This window comes from Vulpes lagopus, chromosome 11 (genome assembly GCF_018345385.1).
Source record: "Vulpes lagopus strain Blue_001 chromosome 11, ASM1834538v1, whole genome shotgun sequence".
In the NCBI taxonomy this organism is placed as follows: Eukaryota; Metazoa; Chordata; class Mammalia; order Carnivora; family Canidae; genus Vulpes; species Vulpes lagopus.
The window spans coordinates 7,164,602-7,179,234 of record NC_054834.1 but is presented as its reverse complement, the minus strand read 5'-3'; the positions used below and the strand labels follow the sequence as shown (position 1 = coordinate 7,179,234).

General features: G+C 43.7%; 1 long non-coding RNA gene across 1 annotated transcript; it reads right to left on the bottom strand.

The window, feature by feature from the left end:
- Positions 1-5,307: 5,307 nt before the first annotated feature.
- Positions 5,308-13,414, bottom strand: LOC121472021. The gene is made up of 3 exons (XR_005982755.1): positions 12,914-13,414; positions 7,791-7,873; positions 5,308-5,611 (listed from the first exon to the last, which is right to left on the bottom strand). It is a non-coding gene; the product is annotated as an uncharacterized LOC121472021 (long non-coding RNA).
- Positions 13,415-14,633: the final 1,219 nt, after the last annotated feature.

Sequence of the window (14,633 nt, the reverse complement as noted above, 5' to 3'; positions counted from 1 at the left end):
AAAAATGGAAACAATCTAAATGTTTCAAATAGTGCAATTATTTAAACATGATTATAATATTATGTAATAACATAGTGCTTATGACATCATGTTAGGTTAAGAAAAATATAATATAGAGAATGTGCAAATTAGGGGCACCCGAGTGGCTCAGTTGGTTGGGTGTCTTGATTTCAGTTCAGGTCATGATCTCAGGGTCATGAGATCGAGCCTCACATCAGGCTCTGTGTTGGGCATGGAGCCTGCCTGGGATTCTCTTTCTCCCTCTCCCTTTGCCCATCTCTCCCTAAAAAATGTGCAAACTATACCTTCTAAAATGTCATTATGTAGAGAAAGAGAGCAAAGTGTTCACAATAGTTACATAGGTGATGAGATTATTATTATCTCCTTTCTTGTCACTATTTTGAAAATTTTGTACAGTTTGAATGGTATTTTAAAAAGAAAATAAGTCCTTCTGAAGGAATCTTAACAGACTCCAGTGATCAGCATTAAATAAGTATCTCTAAGCTTTTATGTAATAGCCACTGCCCTAGGTACTTAACATTAAAAGAAGAATTGTCTTTACCTTCAGTCAACTAAGCAAAGAATTCACTCACAGTGATGTGAGTTATGTGTGCAGGATGTGTGCGCATATGTGGGGGCCCCACCATTGAGGGAAGTACTTCTGACAATTATACATATATTGTAACATGTAATAATAATCCTCATAATATATTATCTCCATGCTGATGATGCAAAATACAAGAATACCTCTACCTATTCATTTCTCTGATATTTTTTTTTTGTGCCCAAAAGGCATTAAGAGTGCTGGTCACAGGCTTGATTTCACAAAGAGATGTTTACCCGGGCCCCACTTCTGGAGATTTTTCTAAATGTGAGAAATAGGGTCAAAGAATAAGACTTTAGAAAGTAAGATTGCTGTCACTGGGCAGAGGTAAAGTGGGTGTGGGAGAAGGTGACTTCCCAGATCACCAAACAGAAACAAAGATGGCACCATGTCAGAGACTCTAGGAGACCCAGTGGTCTCTGGTGCCCTTCCCTCCAGACATGGTCCTTTTAGCTTAATATTTATGAGATGGACTCCCGCCCGACATCATAAACTGAAGGTGTATTATATGTTCGCATCTAATTTTGGGGGAGATGAGAAATAGAAAGGTCCTTACCCTTAACAAATGTATCTAAAGACAGAAAATGTTTTAGACTTTTCTCTGATGACTAGCACCAATCTGGCCAATAGCTCACCGGCCTCCTTGTCCAGACTTCTTCCTCTGTTTGCTTTCACAACTGCTATGTTTGATTTAATTTGGAGTAGGGTACCTAATGACTATTTAGGGTTAAAATAATCATTTCCGAGTTGCTCGTTTGGGGTAGGAGGTAATAGCCAATATTAATGTGTGTCCAGTTTTATGCTAGGCTCTTTCCAGGTTAAATGCAGTAAGCTAGAAAAGATCATCTATTTTAATCCCCATAAAAATATATTATGTAGATGCTATTGATTCCATTTTATAGATTAAGAGACTGAGGCTCAGAGAGCTGACATAGCTTGGCCATGGCACAGACCTAGTAAGTGGCTGGCCAGGATCTGGATTTATGTGTTAGTGAGCCCGGTGTCCGCCTCTCCTCTTCCTGCCAGGTCAAGCTACCACCTGCAGTTGCGTTGGTCTCCCCTTAGCTTCCAGGAGGAAACAAGTGCACCCAGTGTGTTGGGCAGAGCTGACCAGGAGCCCTCAGTCCAGTGGCTGTCTGGTGGACATTGTCTCGTGATGTCGGCTGGCTGTACAAAGAAAGAAATGTAAGGACAGCACAAGGCACACTTCATTTGACCTTACCAGTAAGTCTCCAAGTGGTTGACAATGCCTGGTGCCCTTCTCCTTACGACTATCAGGAGGTGAAAAAATAGTCTCTCTTCATAAAATGTGTGGCACATCCAGCTTGTGGTCTATAAATATCATCTCACCCAAGGAACCAGGAGTCTAAGATGAGCCTGGATATCTTGCCTCACCAAACAGCTCTTGGTGACCACTAGGATTGTGACAAAAGGGCTCAGAAGTCAACATGAATAAGCCCCCACATGGTGAAGATAACACAAATAACTGCAATGGGTTGAAACCCATTAACTGTGTTCAAATCCATCAATTAACAATGGTAAAATAACAAAAACTTATTGGTCACTTTTAGTGGATGCTGGGGAATCAACACATTGTTGAGAAAATTGGTAAATAGAAAAGAAATCCTCAGTCATTTGTCTTTTTTATATAATCTGAACGTAAGCTATCCATGTAGTTGATGAGAGGGAAAGTCTCTTTATTCCAGCTAATTAACAGAAAAAGGGAGTATCTCTGTTTCGCAACTTCTCAGTACTAATGAATCCAAGCAGTGACTGGATGGATGGATAATCTGCCTCTAACCAAGCCTGTATCTCCAAACTCTCAGTTTATAGGAATTATAGGGGATAGGAAACTTCATGAAACACCACCACTAAAAGTCAATAGCAATACCAAAACTGTGCAAAATCCTCCAGGACAAAAAGTACTCAGTTGATTCAACAACAAAAAAGAACATGTGGATCATAAAAGACATGAGAAATACCAAAATATCCCAATGTACGGGCTAGATTTGGTTTTGATTAAAACAAACTATTAAAAAATTAACAAGACAATCAGGAAACTGTGAACAAACACTGGATGTTTGGTAACATTAGGGAAATAACGTTAATCACTTGGACTAGGATAGTAGGATTTTGATTATTCCATTTTTAGAGGTGCATAGTGAAGTATTCAGATAAAATTAGAAGATTTGGTCTGGATTTGGGTTCAAAACAACACTGAAGAGAGTATAGTTCCAATCCAGAGATTGTCCAGGCATTGATAAATTAATAATTACCTTTGTGTATGACATGTGTAAGTAAATAATGGCCTATCAGGTTCTCTCTTCTATCATAGATACGGACGTTTGGAAATTTTCAATAACACAAAAGCTTTACGGGAGCTCGAAAGACCCCCCCACAAATCTTTTCCCTCATCCAAACTTGGGGACAAATGATACGTTCTGATCCTGTGAAACAGAACACATGCAGTCTGGGGCTTTTTTTTGCAAGTTTGACTCTTTCTTTGGCTACAAAAATTCTTTCTTTGTGTTGCACGCAAGCCATTTCCACCAAGGGAATCTTGCAACGTCTGCACGGTCTTCCTGCACAACTATAAGTTGACACTGATTTTTAGTGGCAAGGCCACCTCGCGCGACCAGATTTGGTGGTCCTGCCAGAAGGGGGATGATCCGTTTGGTCTACACGTGGTTGGGGTTCCCGCGTCTGCACCGGTTCCCCGGGAAGGGCCGCTGGGTTGTGCAGAAAAGGCCGAGGGCGCCCCCGTGTGGCCGGTACGGGTTAAAGCAAGCCGTGCCCGACTCCCCGCAGAAAGTCAGGGGGGCCTCCCTCTGGGTCCAGGTGAGCTTTGCCAGGCCCCAAGCACTCCCGGGTGCTTTTCCAGCTCGCCCATCCTAAGAGCAATAAAATAGATTTTTCCAAAGAAATAAGCTTCCTTTGTCAGAGAACAACAATCAAAAACTCTTCAATAAAAACATGCCCAAGGGGGTTCGACAGTTCCCATGCGTGTATGGTCTTGGGTGTCCGTCTTTGCAGAGGTTTTGGGTGACTCTGGCTGAACTCCGACATGCCAAAGGGTGTAGACACTTTGCTCTGCTTCATTATAAATTATCAACGTGTCCGAATGGAGAAAGAACAATCCTGGAAAGTGAGCGACGCGAAAAAATCCTGATTATCTCTGCGAGCCCTGACTTTCTATGATTCCCTGGGAATTGGGACAGGAATGGGGGGGTGACCCCTCTGGACCCCGGCCTCAGGCCAGCTCTAGAGGGACCGTGTTTCTGGCTTCGTGGTGCGGAGGGCCGGGGCCTGCCCCGGGAACACCCAGCAGAGAAGACCCCCAGGGCCAGGCCCTCACCCCAGGTGGCTCTTCCCGCAGCATCGTCCTCCCCAGGGAGTTCTCTTTCTCCACCAGGCCTCAGGGAGGTCACAGCTGCCTTCTAGCCTCACTTCCTTTTCTGCAAAACGAGGGCACTGGGCTACGTGATCATTCTGTTCCAAAGCTAAGCCTTTATCATTTCTCTAACATTTGTAGAGTCCACGGTTCTTCGCTTGACCAAACTTCAGTCGGGCTCCTGAGCTTTCTTGTGCTTTAGCAAGAACCCTCCACCCTTTGATCTGGTCCCCACCCTCCTCCATTCCCCAGAGATGGGGCACCCCAGCCTACCTTCAGCAAACACCCCGCTAGGCCCCCTGAGCCAGAATCCCCACCCCCCCACCTCTGGTGTTTCCTCTTAGTGGTCTTCTATCCCCTGACCCCATACATGCAACATGCAGAAGCGAGCCTGGTTCTAAACTGAGGTCTCTTTTCCCCTATTGCTACAGTCCTGAATAAAATATTTTTTTACTGCTCTAACTACTGTCCGGCTCTGGCTTTTCTTTGACATGATCCCCTTCCTCAGATTGCTCTGGGCCAGGGGACTCTCATTGCCAAGAGGGATGCCCCTACGCAGGAGCAACTCACACCCCATGATCCCAGGAGGGGTACAGAACCCAGGCCTCGTTGCCCCATATAGAGGGCTGCCCTAGCTCCAGGGCTTCCCACACCTCAATTGTGACTTGTCAAATTTTAACTAGTCCCTTTGCCCAGTCTTACCTCCTTTACTTCTCTCAGTGAGGGACTCATAGCTTGGGATCAAGGACACACCCCAATAGGCCTCCTTAGGCACACAAACCTCCATCTCAGAAGGAGCTCATTAAAGACAGCACCAAGGGAAAAAGAGTCAGGTTCTGGAGTCCTGGGAGCCTGGTGTATTAGTCATATTTTTGAGACCTTTATCTCATTGGGCAGGGGTCTGCATGTCTAACATTAGAGGGATCCTTGGGTGGAGGCCTCTCATCAGAATTCAAGAAGACTATAGTATGGACAGTTCGATAGCATTTTTGTCCTTTATAATATTATCGTATCATGGTGTTGACATTGACAATAATGATGATGTGATGATGATGATGATAAATGAAAGTTAATGGCTTAATATCCTACCCATCAGGTTAACATTTCTGTTCTTTCAAAACTTGACCTAACCTAGTGGTTCCCAAGCTCTGATGCAGAGCAAGGAAAGAGGGGTGGGCACAGAGTGTCTTTTAGTGGCTCTAGGACAGGCCAGGGTGCTACAGAGGTCCCTGGACAGTACTTTGAGGAAACTGCCCCAAGCACATGGCTTCATCCAGCTGAGGGCCCACCTACAGACTCAGGCTGGCTCCAGGGTCTAGCCCTGACCCTGATCTGAAGGGATTAAACTGACATTTCCACACTGCCAGCCAAAAGAGCTCCATTCTAGAAAAGGGGGTTTCCACATTATTCCAGAAGATCACAGAATTTGGTGAAGAGAGAATGTGTTTATTGAGAACCTAGATAGGCATAACTAGGGAGTGTAAAAGGGAACAGTCACTCTGGAGTTTAAGTATTCTCCTTTCCCAGGACCCAGAAATGCCACTCCATGGGATGTACCCCAAGGAACTCTCACGGGTAGGTCCTGAAGCACACCAGGAGTCTCAGCCCAGAATTCTCTGTAGTCATGGGAAGTTGGAGGCAGTCGAGAGGTCCATTGCAGGAAAATAGACAAATAAATATGACAGATGCAATTAGAAGCAATAACCTAAATGTGAATAAAGCAGCACGGATAGATGATCAAAAGACTACTGAGTAGGAACCAAAATGGGAGCTTTATAGCACAGTTCTACTCATATTTCTTAGAAATACGGATCCATTCAACCTGCATCAGTGTCACCTGACATATTTTTTAAATGCAGATTCCTGACTGTCGAACCAAGGAATAAACATGGTTAGCCAACTCTTGAGATGTTTTTCACGTACTATATACTTTGGGAACCCTATAACCAATGTTACAGGATGAGAAAAAGAGGACACTGGAATTAAAACACCCTGGTATTAAAAAAACTCTGGGGTTTTATTCAGGAAAATGTTTGAAAATATTAATTTGGTGGCTCATTATTGATAAGATTGATAAGGATTCAAATGGTGCATAACCAGAAACTCTGGTCCATAGGCCCTCATCCAAAATCCTGAGACCCACAAAGCCCTTAAAACTGCATAAAAACTGGGATCCCTGGGTGGCGCAGCGGTTTGGCGCCTGCCTTTGGCCCAGGGCGCGATCCTGGAGACCCGGGATCGAATCCCACGTCGGGCTCCCTACATGGAGCCTGCTTCTCCCTCTGCCTGTGTCTCTGTCTCTCTCTCTCTCTCTGTGACTATCATAAAAAAAAAAAAAAAATTAAAAAAAAAACTGCATAAAAACAGTCTCAAGTGACCACAAAACTTGGACTGGACCAAGAAGAAATGTTTATATTCTTTGCATATCACATTTAATGTGACCATTTATATATATATAATAACATATAAATAATATAAATATAATATATATAAAAATATCACTGTTGAAATACTAATGTGCTTTTTTTAACAGAGCGCTGTCTCAGATGCTACTGGGCGGCACATAATTCATGCTATAACATCTTTCCCTAAAATCCAAAATATTCTGAAATCCAAAATACATCTAACTGCAAAGATTTGAGGTGCAGGATCATGGAGGACTCTAGCAAGACAACAGAGTATATTGCTAAATGATTTCTTATCACCCATCAACTCTTCTTTTTTACAGCTCTACTAATGTCTACTAACACCCACCTGGAGCTGTGCCTTGAGGAGCTCCTGCTACCCTGTGGTATGTGGAGTCCCCAGATTTGGTTTGCACACCTGTCAGTGATCCTCATTTGTTCACTTTTTCCTGATGAGTCTCCAGCAAGAAACTGGCGTACTAGAGCTTTCCCTACATTTTCCCAGAGCTTATTGACTCTCCTCAGCAGAAAGATCTTTCTCCATAGCCACTGGCCTCCACTCTGTCCTTCTCAGCCAACCAAGCAATTGTTTCGTGTGGGGCAAAGGGCTCCAGGCTGTGAGGCAGCAGATCTGAGTCTGCTCTGCTTGCCTCTTGTCATTGGAGAGGATACATTCATTCTCCGTGATTGTGCTCCCTATCCTCAGTACCCAGGGTTGGTGACTGCGCGTGCCCAGCCCCTGATCTGAGGGTTCACTGGTAAAATAATGCAGATCTGTTCACAAGTGTCATCTGCACTTTTATAAAGTGCACCTCCTCCCAAGCAGAAGCCGAAGAAGCCAGGCTAAGGAAGGAAAGAAATGACAGCACAGAAAAGAGGACAGACCCTTGTTAATCTGGAGAAAGGCCGAGTGAACTAAAGGGATGGGAGGTAGAAAAGCGAGTCATGGCACCAGGATTGCCTCCTGCTTCCCTTGGGAAGAGGCATGAGCTGTCACAGGCTTCCAGGGAACTAGGGCATCCTTGCCTGTAGGGGAACTTGGGCTTCGTGGGCGTCATCACCTCCCTGACACCGTGTGACCAGCTGACAAGAGCCTCCCGGCCAGCTGGACAATCAGTCTTCCATGAAGTCTAGCGCATGAGCGTCTCTGGCTGTCATCATTTTCCTGTGAGTTTGGTCTTAGGAATCTTGCCCTTGCTGGGGCCCCTGACATGGATGAGACCAAATTTATAGGCTTAACAAGTTTAGACCCAAACCCAATGCTTTGCTGTGGCAACTGCTCCCTGGGGACAGGCTGCCTGGTCCATTTGCATCAGAGACAGCCCATCTTCCTGAGCAGTTCGCAGGCCTTTTCTCAAGGTCTTACTGTTATGGAACTTGACTTACTCACTTGGGTTTTCCAGCCAAGAACAAAATCTGCTTGCCTCAGGATTGAGAGTCACTACAGATGCCAGGCCTTTTTTCTTCCTAACCCTGTGAAAACCAACCAAATCAATTAGAAAGATTTAGTTAGGACAGTTTTTTCACACTTTATATCATATCTTTGGAACAATATTAAACATACTGTAGGCACTTAATAAAGACTTATTGGCTGTTTATGCCTGATTTTGATTATTTTCACATTTTCTATGTCTGTCCCAATTCAACTTTGCAAGTGAACCTCTTCCCCAAAAGCTCTGTAATTTTGACTGCCCAGCCACATCATCACTTGTTCTCTCTGCCTTCCTTCCACCCTCAGGATAATCTGGAAATAATATAATGTTTTGTATAACCTTCCCCCCCCAACTATACCACCATAATTTTTTTCTGATGTTTGGTAATACAACTGGAGAGTTGACCGCCTAAGCCTTCAGTGGTGTTGGAGAGTTAATCTGGATACACTCAATTACTTGATGTCACCTGGCCAAGCATGACAGGAAGCTTCTATGAAAAAGGAGTTGACACACACGAGAACCTCTTAAAAGAAAATGGTGTGCAGGTTGGAAGTCTAAGAACCATTGAGGAAGAACCAATGTTAAAATTTTCCAAGTCAGGGGATCCCTGGGTGGCTCAGGGGTTTAGCGCCTGCCTTCAGCTCAGGGCGTGATCCTGGGGTCCTGGGATCGAGTCCCACATCAGGCTTCCTGCATGAGGCCTGCTTCTCCCTCTGCCTGTGTCTCTGCCTCTCTCTCTCTGTGCGTCTCATGAATAAATAAATAGAATCTTTAAAATAAAAAAAATAAAATAAAAAAGAAAAGAAAAGAAAAGAAAAGAAAAGAAAGAAAAGAAAAGAAAAGAAAAGAAAAGAAAATTTTCCAAGTCAATGTGTGTGGTCTGAATGACTCTCCTCTAAACTGATGAACATTCTAATTTGCTCTGAACTGTTTGAATAAGAATATCTCAATTCTCCCAAGAGCATTTTTCACAGAAATCGAATAAGGCTAATGTTTGTATGGGACCACAAAAGACCCCAAATCGCCAAAGCAATCTTGAGAAAAAGAACAAAGTTGGAAGTATCACAATCCCCGATTTCAAGATATTACTACAAAAATATAAAAATCAAAACAGTATGATACTGGCACAAAAATAGACACATAGATCAAGAGAACAGAACAGAGAAACCAGAAATAAACCCATACTTATATGGTCAACTAATCTATGACAAAGGAGGCAAGAATATATAATGGGGAAAAGACAATCTCTTTTTTTAAGATTTTATTTATCTATTCATGACAGACACAGCACAGAGAGAGAGAGTAGCAGAGACACAAGCAGAGGGAGAAGCAGGCTCCATGCAGAGAGCCTAATGTGGGACTCGATCCCAGGTCTCCAGGATCACGCCCTGGGCCTAAGGCTCAAACTGCTGGGCCACCCAGGCTGCCCAGGAAAGGACAATCTTCTCAGCAAATTATGCTGATAAAACTGGACAGCTACATGCAAAAGAATGGAACTAGGGGTGCCTGGGTGCCTCAGCCAGTTGAGCGTCGAACTCTTGGCTTCAGCTCAGGTCATGATCTCAGTCATGAAATAGAGCCCTGAGTTGGGCTCCCCACTCAGTGGAGAGTCTGCTTGAGATTCTCTCTCTCACTCTCCCTCTGACTCTCCCCCTGTTCACGCTATCTCTCTTTCTCTCTCCCCCCAAAATAAATAAATAAATCTTAAAAAAAAATAACAGTGGAACCAGACCATTTTCTCACATTACACCATACACAAAAATAAACTCTAAAGTGGATTAGAGACCTAATATAGAACATAAAATCATAAAACCCTTAGAAGAAAAACCCAAGCAGAGATTTCTTTGATAACAGCTGTTGCAATATTTCTCTAGGTATGTCTCCTTAGATAAGGGAAAGAAAAACAAAAACAGACTATTGGGACTACACCAAAATAAAAAGCTTCTGCACAGTGAAGGAAATAATCAACAAAACAAAAAGGCAACCTGCTGAATGGAAGAAGATATTTGCAAATGACATATCAATAAGGGGTTGGAATCCAAAATATATAAAGAACTTATTTATAAAACACAACTCCAAAAAAACAAATAACCCTATTAAAGTGGGCAGAGGACCTAAACAGCCATTACTCCAAAGGATATATACAAATGACCAACAGACACGTGAAAAGATTCTAAACATCATTCATCATCAGGGAAATACAAGTCAAAACCGCAATGAGGAATCACCTTATACCTGTCAAAGCAGCTAGAATCAAACAACAAAAAAGTACCAGGTGTTGGTGAGGATGTAGAGAAAGGGGGACCCTCTTGCGCTGTTGGTGGGAATATAAACTGGTGCAGCTACTCTGGAAGACAGTATGGAGGTTCTCCAAAAAGTCAAAAATTATTATTATAATACAGTAATTCCACTACTGTGTATTTACCCAAAGAAAATGAAAACACTAATTTGAAAAGATTATATGCTTGGTAACACACCTGAAGAGTTGACCACCGAGGCCCTCAATGGTGTTGGAGAGTTAACCTGGATACACTTAATTACTTGGTGTCACCTGGCCAAATGTGACAGGAATTTTTTTATGTTTATTGCTGTATTATTTATAATAGCCAAGATAAGGAAGCAAATTGGAGTCCAATAATAGATGAATGGATAAAGAAGTCGTGGTACATATATGCAATGGAATATTACTCAGCCATAAAAAAGAATGAGATTTTTCCCTTTTGTAACAACATGGATGGATCTAGAGGTATTAGGCTAAGTGAAATAAGTCAATCATAAAAGGGCAAATACCATATGATTTCAATCATAGGTAGAATTTAAGAAACTGAACAAATGAGCAGAGAAAACAAGAAAGAAACACCAAAACAGACTCTTAAATACAGTAAACAAATTGCTGGTTGCCAGAAGGGAGGTGGGAGGGGGGTGAAATAGGTGGATGGGGATTAAGAGTGATCATGATGAGCACTGAGTAATGCATAGAATTTCATAGAATCTGGGGATCCCTGGGTGGCTCAGCAGTTTAGCGCCTGCCTTTGGCACAGGGCGTGATCCTGGAGCCCCAGGATCGAGTCCCACGTCAGGGTCCTGGCATGGAGCCTGCCTCTCCCTCTGCCTGTGTCTCTGCCTCTCTTTCTCTCTATGTCTATCATAAATAAATAAAATCTTTCTTTAAAAAAAGAATTTCATAGAATCTAATACTATATGTTAACTTTTTTTCAATTTAACAAAAGAAAGACTATTTCAATTCCCTGAACTTTGTAGAATTTAGTTTTTTTTTTCTTCTTACCACCTACAGCTGGATGTACCTCTACTGACTGATGTGACCAGAATTTTGAATCGAAGTGATCCAGTTAGATCACCTGCCACAGATCACGTATGCCCCTTACATATCGGTGGCTGTTGGCAGACAAGCATCTATCGTTTGTCTCTCAGAAGCTAAGAGGGTCTCCATCCTGTACCACAACCTACTAGACTTGTACAGACTCAAGTAAGTAAGGCCTCACCTTACTTACTCTTCTTTGCCCATTATCCCTGGGTCTTGAGGCCCGGCCCTGCTAGTCTCCTGGAAGCAGATCTAGTAGAAAAAGGGAAGAAGAAGAAAGAGAGAAGACAATGAAAGAAAGAGAAGGGAACCCCCCTCCCCACGATCTGCCTTTCCTGACCCCCTTTCACTCAGGGCTGCCCTCTATAGTGGCCTGGAAGAGACAGGGAAGGGCAAGAGGAAGGTAAAAGAGAGAAGCACCCATGGAGGAGCACCCTCCCTGGGGCCCCAGTCTAGCCTCTCCATCCACCTGTTCCTCACTTTTACCTGCGGAGCCCGTCCACCCCAGCCCAGGCCCCTCACCCGGAGCACAGACATGCAAGGACCTGCCTTCTGCAGGGGAAGTATTCTCTGCCTCCCAGGTCCGCTCTCCCAGCACAATCTACAGGTGACCTTTTGAAACACTGCTTCGTAAAGAGATACCATTTAAATTCCACCTTAAGTTCCGGTGCACATATATTTATTCTTCATGCTAAGCAAAACTTTTTCTATCATATATGAAATATAGCTGTTTTACTCTTTCAGTGTAATTATTTACACCTGAAGACAAGCTCCATCATTTTAACCATATCCCTTATTTTAAAAATCAACTGTGTCTTTCCTACCTACATTTTTATAATTACATTTGAATAATTTTCATTAGTGTTACTATTACAAATGTACAAATCACCATATATATGTTTATTACAGTGATCCTCATATATGTGAAATTTACATGTAAGAAATTGCATATAATTTATTACTTACAATATAGAAGTTATACATATGTAATATTAAACATCTCCGAAAAAGGCAAAAAGACCAGAAAGAAGGTATCAAAATGTTAACCAAGGGACTAGAATTATGGGATATTTCAAAATTCTTTCTACTCTCTGTGGTTCCCAACTTTCTTCTCGTAACACACTCTACTTTTATAATTGGAAAAATAAAAATACATGTGATTCTATATTTTTACATGGTGATGCCTATTCACTCTGAAATGTGGCTAAAGCAAGTAAAACAAGGGCACTTTCAGAGGCAATATTCCAAACTGGGATTTCCCAAAACAGGAATATCTACTGCAATGCTTTAAAATACGACAGGAATCTAGGAATTGTCAGAGGGGTGGAAACCCATAATTAAGAGTCTGTTGAGAAGTTATCTTCCCGGGGATTATCTGTGGTAGAAACAAACTCCAGCTAATTCTTACAAAAACTAACCCTTATCTAGATATATATATATCTCAAGTAATAGGAAGTCACTTCACTTGGTCAAGTGTTACATTCCTGGTGGACTTCCTAATCTAGAGACACACGTATATTTTCATCATTTATTTCTTTTTAATACTTTTTTAAAGATTTTATCTATTCATGAGAGACACAGAGAGAGAGGCAGAGACACAGGCAGAGGAAGAAGCAGGTCCCCTGCAGGGAGCCTGACCTGGGACTCGATCCTGGGACCCTGGGATCAGGCCCTGGACTGAAGGTGGTGCTAAACCGCTGAGCCACCCGGGCTGCCCTCTATATATTTTTTTTATTGAAGTCCGATGTGCCAGCCTACCGTATGCCAGTCAGTGCTCCTCCGGTCCTGGTGAAGTCCTTAACGAGGCGGCTCCACGCCTGGCCCAGCTCCTATGGGTGACCCAGACGGGAGGGAGCCTGAGCGGCCAGGGGACACGGGCCAGGTGTCCGGGTCACTTGCAGGTGAGAGTCTGCAGCTGCTGCGCCCGGTTCCTCGGACCCCTTACTAAAATATTGTGATAAGAAGGCTGCTCGTAGGCCGTCCCGGGATGTAGGCCGGGGGATTTTCCCAGGTGCAAGACAGGCCTAGAAGAACAGAAGTAGGAAACCTTTCAGCGGAGCCACAGGGCTGGTTAGAGCAGGGACCTGTCCGACCAAAGGGCCCAAAGGTTCCCATTATGTCTATGGAGAGAGACCACACACCCCCCCCCCAACCGTTGAAACCCTGCAGAGGATCAGATGCACATGAGGGCCCGAGGATGTCAACAATAATCCTGCAGGGGAAAAGTGACCCCGACCCGCTCCCTCACATTTCCTGAGCACTAACCCAGATGGCTAATGCGTGAGCCACTGCACACTGCCTGGCTGCAGGCCCTTTTGACCTTCCTTTTTGTTTAGGTAAAGACGTCTTGAATCATCTCCGTAAGAAGGCGGCTTCTCCGACAGGACCTGCAGGATCTGGAACAGTCTCACAGGCCGAGACAGATGCACGGAATGGAAGAGATAATGGAAGTTCCAGCAAAGAAACCAAACGTTATTTGGGTAGGACAATGGTTCTTTTCTCAACTTAGACTTGTGACAAAACCCAGAGTCTGGGATTTTAGCTTCTTGTCTAATCTCTATTGACTAACAGTGTGCATTTTATGGAATTGTATTGCTTACTTTAAGACTGGACCACAGTATTTCTAAATCCTTAACGGCATCCTGAAATTCCAAGGAAAGAAAACTAATAAAACTTCTGGAAATAGGCAGCACAGGTTCTAGGGGAGGTGGTGGGCTCTGTCTTTGGAAAGGCTCTTGCTTTATCATTTCTTCGGGCCTCTTTATCCTGAAGATCCAAGGGAAACACACAGGTAGCGGTGGCGACCTCTTCCCCAAATCATTTCGTTCACATAATGCAAAGACCTGATCTAGAAAGAGAAAAGGTACATTTCTACAGAAACAAAACAAAGCGAAACATTTATGTGTGTGTGTGAAAAAATTAACCTGTTGCCCCTGAGATGCCTGAAGACAGGTTTTTGGAATGGACATGATTGATGCCCCAAATATATGCATTTTAGTTGGGGGCTGGGAGGAGGAGCACATCCATCCCTAGCTGATGTCTGTCCCGTTCCCCTCATTGGTGACAACTGCGCAGCACATGAGATGAACACATACGGGTGGACGTTAAACCGGGTGGTTGACAAAGACCTTCCAAAGTCTCGTTTTACGTATTTCTGTGAAGCTTCCATTTTTAAGCTTTCATAATCAGAACAAAAAGTTGGCTTTCCTTTGAGGTGCCCTATGCTCTGGGTATTGGAAGTAGGTTATTTTGATAATCTCGTGTCAAAGGACAGATTTGCCCTCGCAAGTGAAGCTAGCGGAGAACAGCGGCCGATAACCACTTATGCTAGGAGAGGCTCGGCCCTGTGTGGGGGTACAGAGAGGGTGCGACGGTGTGCACCACAGCTCTGCTCCCCAGCCCTGCTGGGACCACAGTTCACTCAGCAGGACAGCAGGAGAGCCACCCAGTGGGGACAGAGCCCAGCTAGGGAAGGAGC